The sequence below is a fragment of the Amblyomma americanum genome, chromosome 1 (assembly GCF_052857255.1).
Source record: "Amblyomma americanum isolate KBUSLIRL-KWMA chromosome 1, ASM5285725v1, whole genome shotgun sequence".
Classification (NCBI taxonomy): Eukaryota; Metazoa; Arthropoda; class Arachnida; order Ixodida; family Ixodidae; genus Amblyomma; species Amblyomma americanum.
The window spans coordinates 532,851,009-532,864,632 of NC_135497.1; the positions used below are offsets into that span (position 1 = coordinate 532,851,009).

Here is a 13,624-nt window from a genome sequence, read left to right on the forward strand (position 1 = left end):
TGCCGCCGGTGGGATCCGAACCCACGACCTCCGAATATTGCGTTCGGTGCTCTTACCAACTGAGCTACGGCGACGGCTGTCCAATCTGCTGCTCTCGTGGGTATTTATGTTCATTGGGTGTAAGCGAACCTTGAGAGTGTTCACCAGTGCCACCCTCGACCTTAGCGGCGGACGTAGCACGTCCTGTAATACCGCGAGCGTGACGTGGAACGTCATCTAAGGACGAGAGCGGAAACTGTGCGAGAGCCCTCTTAATCTACCTATGGCATCAAGACTGCCAGAACCGAGACCCTCGCTAAGCTATTAGCAGGTAAGTTAAAGGAAAAGAGGGGCCCGTTTGACAAACCTATGAAGGGAGCCAACAGTCACCGAAACAAGGTGCATAGGGGAATGTTTTTTATGTGTTGTGCTTATGAGTGGGATATTATAGTACTTAGATTAATAAATCGCTTAAAGAAAATTACTTATAATGCAACAAAAAAAACAACCATGCCGCCGGTGGGATCCGAACCCACGACCTCCGAATATCGCGTCCGGTGCTCTTACCAACTGAGCTACGGCGACGGCTGTCCAATCTGCTGCTCTCGTGGGAATTTATGTTCATTTGGTGTAAGCGAACCTTTAGAGTGTTCACCAGCGCCACCCTCGACCTATAGCGGCGGACGTAGCACGTTCTGCAATACTGCGAGCGTGACGTGGAACGTCATCAAAGGACGAGGGCGGAAACTGTGCGAGAGCCCTCTTAAGCTACCTATGGCATCAGGACTGCCAGAACCGAGACCCTCGTTAAGCTATTAGCAGGTAAGTTAAAGGAAAGGAGGGGCCCGTTTGACAAACCTATGAAGGGAGCCAACAGTCACCGAAGCCAAGGTGCATAGGGGAATGTTTTTTATGCGTTGTGCTGATCAGTGGGATATTATAGTACTTATATTAGTAAATTGCTTAAAGAAAATTACTTATAAAGCGCCTGAAAAACAACCATGCCGCCGGTGGGATCCTAACCAACGACCTCCAAATATCACGTTCGGTGCTCTTACCAACTGAGCTACGGCGACGGCTGTCGAATCTGCTGCTTTCGTGGGGATTTATGTTCATTGGGTGTAAGCGAACCTTGAGAGTGTTCACCAGCGCCACCCTCGCCCTTAGCTGCGGATGTAGCACGTCCTGTAATACAGCGAGCGTGACGTGGAACGTCATCTAAGGACGAGTGCGGAAAATGTGCGAGAGCCCTCTTAAGCTACCTATGGCATGAAGACTGCCAAAACCGAGACCCTCGTTAAGCTATTAGCAGGTAAGTTAAAAGAAATGAGGGGCCCGTTTTACAAACCTATGAAGGGAGCCAACAGTCACCGAAACCAAGGTGCATAGGGGAATGTTTTTTTTTATGTGTTGTGCTTATCAGTGGGATATTGTAGTACTTAGATTAATAAATCGTTTAAAGAATATACTTTTAAAGCAGCAGAAAAAACAATCAAGCCGCCAGTGGGATCCGAACCTACGACCGCCGAATATCGCGTCCGGTGCTCTTACCAACTGAGCTACGGCAACGGATCTCCAATCTGCTGCTCTCGTGGGTAATTATGTTCATTGGGTGTAAGCGAACCTTGAGAGTGTTCACCAGCGCCACCCTCGACCATAGCGGCGGACGTAGCACGTCCTGTAATACCGCGAGCGTGACGTGGAACGTCACCTAACGGCGAGGGCGGAAACTGTGCGAGAGCCCTCATAAACTACCTATGGCATCAAAACTGCCAGAACCGAGACCCTCGCTAAGCTATTAGCAGGTATGTTAAAGGAAATGAGGGGCCCGTTTGACAAACCTATGAAGGGAGCCAACAGTCACCGAAACCAAGGTGCATAGGGGAATGTTTTTTATGTGTTGTGCTTACCAGTGGGATAATATAGTACTTAGATTAATAAATCGCTTAAAGAAAATTACTTATAAAGCAGCAGAAAAAACAACCATGCCGCCGGTAGGATCCGAACCCACGACCGCAGAATATCGCTTCCGGTGCTCTTACCAACTGAACTACGGCAACGGCTGTCCAATCTGCTTCTCTCGTGGGCATTTATGTTCATTGGGTGTAAGCGAACCTTGAGAGTGTTCACCAGCGCCACCCTCGACCATAGCGGCGGACGAGAACGTCCTGTAAACCGCGAGCGTGATGTGGAGCGTAATCTAACGGCGAGGGCGGAAACTGTGCGAGAGCCCTCTTAAGCTACCTATGGCATCAAGACTCCCAGAACCCAGACCCTCGATAAGCTATTAGCAGGTAAGTTAAAAGAAATGATGGGCCCGTTTGAAAAAACCTATGAAGGGAGACAACAGTCACCGAAACCAAGGTGCATAGGGGAATGTTTTTATGTGTTGTGCTTATCAGTGGGATATTATAGTACTTATAATAATAAATCGCTTAAAGAAACTTACTTATGAAGCAGCAGAAAAACAACCATGCCTCCGGTGGGATCCGAACCCACGACCTCCGAATATTGCGTTCGGTGCTCTTACCAACTGAGCTACGGCGACGGCTGTCCAATCTGCTGCTCTCGTGGGTATTTATGTTCATTAGGTGTAAGCGAACCTTGAGAGTGTTCACCAGCGCCACCCTCGACCTATAGCGGCGGACGTAGCACGTTCTGCAATACTGCGAGCGTGACAAGGAACGTCATCAAAGGACGAGGGCGGAAACTGTGCGAGAGCCCTCTTAAGCTACCTATGGCATCAGGACTGCCAGAACCGAGACCCTCGTTAAGCTATTAGCAGGTAAGTTAAAGGAAAGGAGGGGCCCGTTTGACAAACCTATGAAGGGAGCCAACAGTCACCGAAGCCAAGGTGCATAGGGGAATGTTTTTTATGCGTTGTGCTGATCAGTGGGATATTATAGTACTTATATTAGTAAATTGCTTAAAGAAAATTACTTATAAAGCGCCTGAAAAACAACCATGCCGCCGGTGGGATCCTAACCAACGACCTCCAAATATCACGTTCGGTGCTCTTACCAACTGAGCTACGGCGACGGCTGTCGAATCTGCTGCTTTCGTGGGGATTTATGTTCATTGGGTGTAAGCGAACCTTGAGAGTGTTCACCAGCGCCACCCTCGCCCTTAGCTGCGGATGTAGCACGTCCTGTAATACAGCGAGCGTGACGTGGAACGTCATCTAAGGACGAGTGCGGAAAATGTGCGAGAGCCCTCTTAAGCTACCTATGGCATGAAGACTGCCAAAACCGAGACCCTCGTTAAGCTATTAGCAGGTAAGTTAAAAGAAATGAGGGGCCCGTTTTACAAACCTATGAAGGGAGCCAACAGTCACCGAAACCAAGGTGCATAGGGGAATGTTTTTTTTTTATGTGTTGTGCTTATCAGTGGGATATTGTAGTACTTAGATTAATAAATCGTTTAAAGAATATACTTTTAAAGCAGCAGAAAAAACAATCAAGCCGCCAGTGGGATCCGAACCTACGACCGCCGAATATCGCGTCCGGTGCTCTTACCAACTGAGCTACGGCAACGGATCTCCAATCTGCTGCTCTCGTGGGTAATTATGTTCATTGGGTGTAAGCGAACCTTGAGAGTGTTCACCAGCGCCACCCTCGACCATAGCGGCGGACGTAGCACGTCCTGTAATACCGCGAGCGTGACGTGGAACGTCACCTAACGGCGAGGGCGGAAACTGTGCGAGAGCCCTCATAAACTACCTATGGCATCAAAACTGCCAGAACCGAGACCCTCGCTAAGCTATTAGCAGGTATGTTAAAGGAAATGAGGGGCCCGTTTGACAAACCTATGAAGGGAGCCAACAGTCACCGAAACCAAGGTGCATAGGGGAATGTTTTTTATGTGTTGTGCTTACCAGTGGGATAATATAGTACTTAGATTAATAAATCGCTTAAAGAAAATTACTTATAAAGCAGCAGAAAAAACAACCATGCCGCCGGTAGGATCCGAACCCACGACCGCAGAATATCGCTTCCGGTGCTCTTACCAACTGAACTACGGCAACGGCTGTCCAATCTGCTTCTCTCGTGGGCATTTATGTTCATTGGGTGTAAGCGAACCTTGAGAGTGTTCACCAGCGCCACCCTCGACCATAGCGGCGGACGAGAACGTCCTGTAAACCGCGAGCGTGATGTGGAGCGTAATCTAACGGCGAGGGCGGAAACTGTGCGAGAGCCCTCTTAAGCTACCTATGGCATCAAGACTCCCAGAACCCAGACCCTCGATAAGCTATTAGCAGGTAAGTTAAAAGAAATGATGGGCCCGTTTGAAAAAACCTATGAAGGGAGACAACAGTCACCGAAACCAAGGTGCATAGGGGAATGTTTTTATGTGTTGTGCTTATCAGTGGGATATTATAGTACTTATAATAATAAATCGCTTAAAGAAACTTACTTATGAAGCAGCAGAAAAACAACCATGCCGCCGGTGGGATCCGAACCCACGACCTCCGAATATTGCGTTCGGTGCTCTTACCAACTGAGCTACGGCGACGGCTGTCCAATCTGCTGCTCTCGTGGGTATTTATGTTCATTAGGTGTAAGCGAACCTTGAGAGTGTTTCCCAGTGCCACTCTCATCCTTAGCGGCGGACGTAGCACGTCCTGTAATACCGCGAGCGTGACGTGGAACGTCATCTAAGGACGAGGGCGGAAACTGTGCGAGAGCCCTCTTAATCTACCTATGGCATCAAGACTGCCAGAACCGAGACCCTCGCTAAGCTATTAGCAGGTAAGTTAAAAGAAATGATGGGCCCGTTTGACAAACCTATGAAGGGAGACAACAGTCACCGAAGCAAGGTGCATAGGGGAATGTTTTTTAAGTGTTGTGCTTACCAGTGGGATATTATAGTACTTAGATTATTAAATCGCTTAAAGAAAATACTTATAATGCAACAGAAAAAACAACCATGCCGCCGGTGGGATCCGAAGCCACGACCTCCGAATATCCCGTCCGGTGCTCTTACCAACTGAGCTACGGCGACGGCTGTCCAATCTGCTGCTCTCGTGGGAATTTATGTTCATTGGGTGTAAGCGAACCTTTAGAGTGTTCACCAGCGCCACCCTCGACCTATAGCGGCGGACGTAGCACGTTCTGCAATACTGCGAGCGTGACGTGGAACGTCATCAAAGGACGAGGGCGGAAACTGTGCGAGAGCCCTCTTAAGCTACATATGGCATCAGGACTGCCAGAACCGAGACCCTCGTTAAGCTATTAGCAGGTAAGTTAAAGAAAAGGAGGGGCCCGTTTGACAAACCTATGAAGGGAGCCAACAGTCACCGAAACCAAGGTGCATAGGGGAATGTTTTTTATGCGTTGTGCTGATCAGTGGGATATTATAGTACATATATTAGTAAATCGCTTAAAGAAAATTACTTATAAAGCGCCTGAAAAACAACCATACCGCCGGTGGGATCCTAACCAACGACCTCCAAATATCACGTTCGGTGCTCTTACCAACTGAGCTACGGCGACGGCTGTCGAATCTGCTGCTTTCGTGGGTATTTATGTTCATTGGGTGTAAGCGAACCTTGAGAGTGTTCACCAGCGCCACCCTCGACCTTAGCGGCGGACGTAGCACGTCCTGTAATACAGCGAGCGTGACGTGGAACGTCATCTAAGGAGGAGTGCGGAAAATGTGCGAGAGCCCTCTTAAGCTACCTATGGCATCAAAACTGCCAGAACCGAGACCCTCGCTAAGCTATTAGCAGGTATGTAAAGGAAATGAGGGGCCCGTTTGACAAACCTATGAAGGGAGCCAACAGTCACCGAAACCAAGGTGCATAGGGGAATGTTTTTTATGTGTTGTGCTTACCAGTGGGATATTATAGTACTTAGATTAATAAATCGCTTAAAGAAAATTACTTTAAAGCAACAGAAAAAACAACCATGCCGCCGGTAGGATCCGAACCCACGACCGCAGAATATCGCTTCCGGTGCTCTTACCAACTGAACTACGGCAACGGCTGTCCAATCTGCTTCTCTCGTGGGCATTTATGTTCATTGGGTGTAAGCGAACCTTGAGAGTGTTCACCAGCGCCACCCTCGACCATAGCGGCGGACGAGAACGTCCTGTAAACCGCGAGCGTGATGTGGAGCGTAATCTAACGGCGAGGGCGGAAACTGTGCGAGAGCCCTCTTAAGCTACCTATGGCATCAAGACTCCCAGAACCCAGACCCTCGATAAGCTATTAGCAGGTAAGTTAAAAGAAATGATGGGCCCGTTTGAAAAAACCTATGAAGGGAGACAACAGTCACCGAAACCAAGGTGCATAGGGGAATGTTTTTATGTGTTGTGCTTATCAGTGGGATATTATAGTACTTATAATAATAAATCGCTTAAAGAAACTTACTTATGAAGCAGCAGAAAAACAACCATGCCGCCGGTGGGATCCGAACCCACGACCTCCGAATATTGCGTTCGGTGCTCTTACCAACTGAGCTACGGCGACGGCTGTCCAATCTGCTGCTCTCGTGGGTATTTATGTTCATTAGGTGTAAGCGAACCTTGAGAGTGTTTCCCAGTGCCACTCTCATCCTTAGCGGCGGACGTAGCACGTCCTGTAATACCGCGAGCGTGACGTGGAACGTCATCTAAGGACGAGGGCGGAAACTGTGCGAGAGCCCTCTTAATCTACCTATGGCATCAAGACTGCCAGAACCGAGACCCTCGCTAAGCTATTAGCAGGTAAGTTAAAAGAAATGATGGGCCCGTTTGACAAACCTATGAAGGGAGACAACAGTCACCGAAGCAAGGTGCATAGGGGAATGTTTTTTAAGTGTTGTGCTTACCAGTGGGATATTATAGTACTTAGATTATTAAATCGCTTAAAGAAAATACTTATAATGCAACAGAAAAAACAACCATGCCGCCGGTGGGATCCGAAGCCACGACCTCCGAATATCCCGTCCGGTGCTCTTACCAACTGAGCTACGGCGACGGCTGTCCAATCTGCTGCTCTCGTGGGAATTTATGTTCATTGGGTGTAAGCGAACCTTTAGAGTGTTCACCAGCGCCACCCTCGACCTATAGCGGCGGACGTAGCACGTTCTGCAATACTGCGAGCGTGACGTGGAACGTCATCAAAGGACGAGGGCGGAAACTGTGCGAGAGCCCTCTTAAGCTACATATGGCATCAGGACTGCCAGAACCGAGACCCTCGTTAAGCTATTAGCAGGTAAGTTAAAGAAAAGGAGGGGCCCGTTTGACAAACCTATGAAGGGAGCCAACAGTCACCGAAACCAAGGTGCATAGGGGAATGTTTTTTATGCGTTGTGCTGATCAGTGGGATATTATAGTACATATATTAGTAAATCGCTTAAAGAAAATTACTTATAAAGCGCCTGAAAAACAACCATACCGCCGGTGGGATCCTAACCAACGACCTCCAAATATCACGTTCGGTGCTCTTACCAACTGAGCTACGGCGACGGCTGTCGAATCTGCTGCTTTCGTGGGTATTTATGTTCATTGGGTGTAAGCGAACCTTGAGAGTGTTCACCAGCGCCACCCTCGACCTTAGCGGCGGACGTAGCACGTCCTGTAATACAGCGAGCGTGACGTGGAACGTCATCTAAGGAGGAGTGCGGAAAATGTGCGAGAGCCCTCTTAAGCTACCTATGGCATCAAAACTGCCAGAACCGAGACCCTCGCTAAGCTATTAGCAGGTATGTAAAGGAAATGAGGGGCCCGTTTGACAAACCTATGAAGGGAGCCAACAGTCACCGAAACCAAGGTGCATAGGGGAATGTTTTTTATGTGTTGTGCTTACCAGTGGGATATTATAGTACTTAGATTAATAAATCGCTTAAAGAAAATTACTTTAAAGCAACAGAAAAAACAACCATGCCGCCGGTGGGATCCGAACCCACGACCTCCGAATATCGCGTCCGGTGCTCTTACCAACTGAGCTACGGCGACGGCTGTCCAATCTGCTGCTCTCGTGGGTATTTATGTTCATTGGGTGTAAGGGAACCTTGAGAGTGTTCACCAGCGCCACCCTCGACCTTAGCGGCGGACGTAGCACGTCCTGTAATACAGCGAGCGTGACGTGGAACGTCACCTAACGGCGAGGGCGGAAACTGTGCGAGAGCCCTCTTAAGCTACCTATGGCGTCAAGACTGCCAGAAGCGAGACCCTCGTTAAGCTATTAGCAGGTAAGAGAAAGGAAATGAGGGGCCCGTTTTACAAACCTATGAAGGGAGCCAACAGTCACCGAAACCAAGGTGCATAGGGGAATGTTTTTTTATGTGTTGTGCTTATCAGTGGGATATTGTAGTACTTAGATTAATAAATCGCTTAAAGAAAATTACTTATAAAGCAGCAGAAAAAACAACCATGCCGCCGGTGGGATCAGAACCCACAACCTCCGAATATCGCGCTCGGTGCTCTTACCAACTGAGCTACGGCGACGGCTGTCCAATCTGCTGCTCTCTTAGGTATTTATGTTCATTGGGTGTAAGAGAACCTTGAGAGTGTTCACCAGCGCCACCCTCGACCATAGCGGCGGACGTAGCACGTCCTGTAATACCGCGAGCGTGACGTGGAACGTCATCTAACGGCGAGGGCGGAAACTGTGCGAGAGCCCTCTTAAGCTACCTATGGCATCAAGACTGCCAGAACCGAGACCCTCGTTAAGCTATTAGCAGGTAAGTTAAAGGAAATGAGGGACCCGTTTGACAAACCTATGAAGGGAGCCAACAGTCACCGAAACCAAGGTGCATAGGGGAATGTTTTTTTTTGTGTTTGGCTTATCAGTGGGATCATATAGTACTTAAAATAATAAATCGCTCAAAGAAAATTACTTATAAAGCAGCAGAAGAAACAACCATGCCGCCGGTGGGATCCGAACCCACGACCACCGAATATTGCGTTCGGTGCTCTTACCAACTGAGCTACGGCGACGGCTGTCCAATCTGCTGCTCTCGTGGGTATTTATGTTCATTGGGTGTAAGCGAACCTTGAGAGTGTTCACCAGTGCCACCCTCGACCTTAGCGGCGGACGTAGCACGTCCTGTAATACCGCGAGCGTGACGTGGAACGTCATCTAAGGACGAGAGCGGAAACTGTGCGAGAGCCCTCTTAATCTACCTATGGCATCAAGACTGCCAGAACCGAGACCCTCGCTAAGCTATTAGCAGGTAAGTTAAAGGAAAAGAGGGGCCCGTTTGACAAACCTATGAAGGGAGCCAACAGTCACCGAAACAAGGTGCATAGGGGAATGTTTTTTATGTGTTGTGCTTACCAGTGGGATATTATAGTACTTAGATTAATAAATCGCTTAAAGAAAATTACTTATAATGCAACAAAAAAAACAACCATGCCGCCGGTGGGATCCGAACCCACGACCTCCGAATATCGCGTCCGGTGCTCTTACCAACTGAGCTACGGCGACGGCTGTCCAATCTGCTGCTCTCGTGGGAATTTATGTTCATTTGGTGTAAGCGAACCTTTAGAGTGTTCACCAGCGCCACCCTCGACCTATAGCGGCGGACGTAGCACGTTCTGCAATACTGCGAGCGTGACGTGGAACGTCATCAAAGGACGAGGGCGGAAACTGTGCGAGAGCCCTCTTAAGCTACCTATGGCATCAGGACTGCCAGAACCGAGACCCTCGTTAAGCTATTAGCAGGTAAGTTAAAGGAAAGGAGGGGCCCGTTTGACAAACCTATGAAGGGAGCCAACAGTCACCGAAGCCAAGGTGCATAGGGGAATGTTTTTTATGCGTTGTGCTGATCAGTGGGATATTATAGTACTTATATTAGTAAATTGCTTAAAGAAAATTTCTTATAAAGCGCCTGAAAAACAACCATGCCGCCGGTGGGATCCTAACCAACGACCTCCAAATATCACGTTCGGTGCTCTTACCAACTGAGCTACGGCGACGGCTGTCGAATCTGCTGCTTTCGTGGGGATTTATGTTCATTGGGTGTAAGCGAACCTTGAGAGTGTTCACCAGCGCCACCCTCGCCCTTAGCCGCGGACGTAGCACGTCCTGTAATACAGCGAGCGTGACGTGGAACGTCATCTAAGGACGAGTGCGGAAAATGTGCGAGAGCCCTCTTAAGCTACCTATGGCATGAAGACTGCCAAAACCGAGACCCTCGTTAAGCTATTAGCAGGTAAGTTAAAGGAAAAGAGGGGCCCGTTTGACAAACCTATGAAGGGAGCCAACAGTCACCGAAACAAGGTGCATAGGGGAATGTTTTTTATGTGTTGTGCTTACCAGTGGGATATTATAGTACTTAGATTATTAAATCGCTTAAAGAAAATTACTTATAATGCAACAGAAAAAACAACCATGCCGCCGGTGGGATCCGAACCCACGACCTCCGAATATCCCGTCCGGTGCTCTTACCAACTGAGCTACGGCGACGGCTGTCCAATCTGCTGCTCTCGTGGGAATTTATGTTCATTGGGTGTAAGCGAACCTTTAGAGTGTTCACCAGCGCCACCCTCGACCTATAGCGGCGGACGTAGCACGTTCTGCAATACTGCGAGCGTGACGTGGAACGTCATCAAAGGACGAGGGCGGAAACTGTGCGAGAGCCCTCTTAAGCTACCTATGGCGTCAAGACTGCCAGAACCAAGACCCTCGTTAAGCTATTAGCAGGTAAGTTAAAGGAAATGAGGGGCCCGTTTGACAAACCTATGAAGGGAGCCAACAGTCACCGAAGCCAAGGTGCATAGGGGAATGTTTTTTATGCGTTGTGCTTACCAGTGGGATAATATAGTACTTAGATTAATAAATCGCTTAAAGAAAATTACTTATAAAGCAGCAGAAAAAACAACCATGCCGGCGGTAGGATCCGAACCCACGACCGCAGAATATCGCTTCCGGTGCTCTTACCAACTGAACTACGGCAACGGCTGTCCAATCTGCTTCTCTCGTGGGCATTTATGTTCATTGGGTGTAAGCGAACCTTGAGAGTGTTCACCAGCGCCACCCTCGACCATAGCGGCGGACGAGAACGTCCTGTAAACCGCGAGCGTGATGTGGAACGTAATCTAACGGCGAGGGCGGAAACTGTGCGAGAGCCCTCTTAAGCTACCTATGGCATCAAGACTCCCAGAACCCAGACCCTCGTTAAGCTATTAGCAGGTAAGTTAAAAGAAATGATGGGCCCGTTTGACAAACCTATGAAGGGAGACAACAGTCACCGAAACCAAGGTGCATAGGGGAATGTTTTTATGTGTTGTGCTTATCAGTGGGATATTATAGTACTTATAATAATAAATCGCTTAAAGAAACTTACTTATGAAGCAGCAGAAAAACAACCATGCCGCCGGTGGGATCCGAACCCACGACCTCCGAATATTGCGTTCGGTGCTCTTACCAACTGAGCTACGGCGACGGCTGTCCAATCTGCTGCTCTCGTGGGTATTTATGTTCATTAGGTGTAAGCGAACCTTGAGAGTGTTCACCAGTGCCACCCTCGACCTTAGCGGCGGACGTAGCACGTCCTGTAATACCGCGAGCGTGACGTGGAACGTCATCTAAGGACGAGGGCGGAAACTGTGCGAGAGCCCTCTTAATCTACCTATGGCATCAAGACTGCCAGAACCGAGACCCTCGCTAAGCTATTAGCAGGTAAGTTAAAGGAAAAGAGGGGCCCGTTTGACAAACCTATGAAGGGAGCCAACAGTCACCGAAACAAGGTGCATAGGGGAATGTTTTTTATGTGTTGTGCTTACCAGTGGGATATTATAGTACTTAGATTATTAAATCGCTTAAAGAAAATTACTTATAATGCAACAGAAAAAACAACCATGCCGCCGGTGGGATCCGAACCCACGACCTCCGAATATCCCGTCCGGTGCTCTTACCAACTGAGCTACGGCGACGGCTGTCCAATCTGCTGCTCTCGTGGGAATTTATGTTCATTGGGTGTAAGCGAACCTTTAGAGTGTTCACCAGCGCCACCCTCGACCTATAGCGGCGGACGTAGCACGTTCTGCAATACTGCGAGCGTGACGTGGAACGTCATCAAAGGACGAGGGCGGAAACTGTGCGAGAGCCCTCTTAAGCTACCTATGGCATCAGGACTGCCAGAACCGAGACCCTCGTTAAGCTATTAGCAGGTAAGTTAAAGGAAAGGAGGGGCCCGTTTGACAAACCTATGAAGGGAGCCAACAGTCACCGAAACCAAGGTGCATAGGGGAATGTTTTTTATGCGTTGTGCTGATCAGTGGGATATTATAGTACTTATATTAGTAAATCGCTTAAAGAAAATTACTTATAAAGCGCCTGAAAAACAACCATGCCGCCTGTGGGATCCGAACCCACGACCTCCGAATATCGCGTCCTGTGCTCTTACCAACTGAGCTACGGCGACGGCTGTCCAATCTGCTGCTCTCGAGGGTATTTATGTTCATTGGGTGTAAGCGAACCTTGAGAGTGTTCACCAGCGCCACCCTCGACCTTAGCGGCGGACGTAGCACGTCCTGTAATACAGCGAGCGTGACGTGGAACGTCACCTAACGGCGAGGGCGGAAACTGTGCGAGAGCCCTCTTAAGCTACCTATGGCGTCAAGACTGCCAGAACCAAGACCCTCGTTAAGCTATTAGCAGGTAAGTTAAAGGAAATGAGGGGCCCGTTTGACAAACCTATGAAGGGAGCCAACAGTCACCGAAACCAAGGTGCATAGGGGAATGTTTTTTTTTTATGTGTTGTGCTTATCAGTGGGATATTGTAGTACTTAGATTAATAAATCGCTTAAAGAAAATTACTTATAAAGCAGCAGAAAAACAACCATGCCGCCGGTGGGATCAGAACCCACAACCTCAGAATATCGCGCTCGGTGCTCTTACCAACTGAGCTACGGCGACGGCTGTCCAATCTGCTGCTCTCGTGGGTATTTATGTTCATTGGGTGTAAGAGAACCTTGAGAGTGTTCACCAGCGCCACCCTCGACCATAGCGGCGGACGTAGCACGTCCTGTAATACCGCGAGCGTGACGTGGAACGTCATCTAAAGACGAGGGCGTAAACTGTGCGAGAGCCCTCTTAAGCTACCTATGGCATCAAGACTGCCAGAACGGAGACCCTCGTTAAGCTATTAGCAGGTAAGTTAAAGGAAATGAGGGGCCCGTTTGACAAACCTATGAAGGGAGCCAACAGTCACCGAAACCGAGGTGCATAGGGGAATGTTTTTTATGTGTTGTGCTTATCAGTGGAATATTGTAGTACCTAGATTTATAAATAGCTTAAAGAAAATACTTATAAAGCAAAAAAACAACCATGCCGCCGGTGGGATCCGAACCCACGACCTCCGAATATCGCGTCCGGTGCTCTTACCAACTGAGCTACAGCGACGGCTGTCCTATCTGATGCTCAAGTGGGTATTTATGTTCATTGGTTGTAAGCGAACCTTGAGAGTGTTCACCAGCGCCAACCTCAACCATAGAGGCGAACGTAGCACGTCCTGTAATACCGCGAGCGTCACGTGGAACGTCATCTAACGGCGAGGGCGGAAACTGTGCGAGAGCCCTCTTAAGCTACCTATGGCATCAAGACTGCCAGAACCAAGACCCTCGTTAAGCTATTAGCAGGTAAGTTAAAGCAAATGAGGGGCCCTTTTGACAAACCTATGAAGGCAGCCAATAGTCACCGAAACCAAGGTGCATA

General features: G+C 48.7%; 9 non-coding genes across 9 annotated transcripts; all 9 read right to left on the reverse strand.

The window, feature by feature from the left end:
- Positions 1–74, reverse strand: TRNAL-CAA (transfer RNA leucine (anticodon CAA)). Its single transcript has one exon. It is a non-coding gene; the product is annotated as a tRNA-Leu (tRNA).
- A 4,343-nt stretch (positions 75–4,417) lies between these two features.
- TRNAL-CAA (transfer RNA leucine (anticodon CAA)) lies at positions 4,418–4,491 on the reverse strand. The gene has a single exon. It is a non-coding gene; the product is annotated as a tRNA-Leu (tRNA).
- A 415-nt stretch (positions 4,492–4,906) lies between these two features.
- On the reverse strand, positions 4,907–4,980 carry TRNAS-GGA (transfer RNA serine (anticodon GGA)). The gene has a single exon. It is a non-coding gene; the product is annotated as a tRNA-Ser (tRNA).
- A 1,394-nt stretch (positions 4,981–6,374) lies between these two features.
- On the reverse strand, positions 6,375–6,448 carry TRNAL-CAA (transfer RNA leucine (anticodon CAA)). The gene has a single exon. It is a non-coding gene; the product is annotated as a tRNA-Leu (tRNA).
- A 415-nt stretch (positions 6,449–6,863) lies between these two features.
- On the reverse strand, positions 6,864–6,937 carry TRNAS-GGA (transfer RNA serine (anticodon GGA)). Its single transcript has one exon. It is a non-coding gene; the product is annotated as a tRNA-Ser (tRNA).
- Positions 6,938–8,827: 1,890 nt separating this feature from the next.
- On the reverse strand, positions 8,828–8,901 carry TRNAL-CAA (transfer RNA leucine (anticodon CAA)). The gene has a single exon. It is a non-coding gene; the product is annotated as a tRNA-Leu (tRNA).
- A 1,397-nt stretch (positions 8,902–10,298) lies between these two features.
- Positions 10,299–10,372, reverse strand: TRNAS-GGA (transfer RNA serine (anticodon GGA)). Its single transcript has one exon. It is a non-coding gene; the product is annotated as a tRNA-Ser (tRNA).
- A 905-nt stretch (positions 10,373–11,277) lies between these two features.
- On the reverse strand, positions 11,278–11,351 carry TRNAL-CAA (transfer RNA leucine (anticodon CAA)). The gene has a single exon. It is a non-coding gene; the product is annotated as a tRNA-Leu (tRNA).
- Positions 11,352–11,767: 416 nt separating this feature from the next.
- Positions 11,768–11,841, reverse strand: TRNAS-GGA (transfer RNA serine (anticodon GGA)). The gene has a single exon. It is a non-coding gene; the product is annotated as a tRNA-Ser (tRNA).
- Between the last annotated feature and the right edge of the window lie 1,783 nt (positions 11,842–13,624).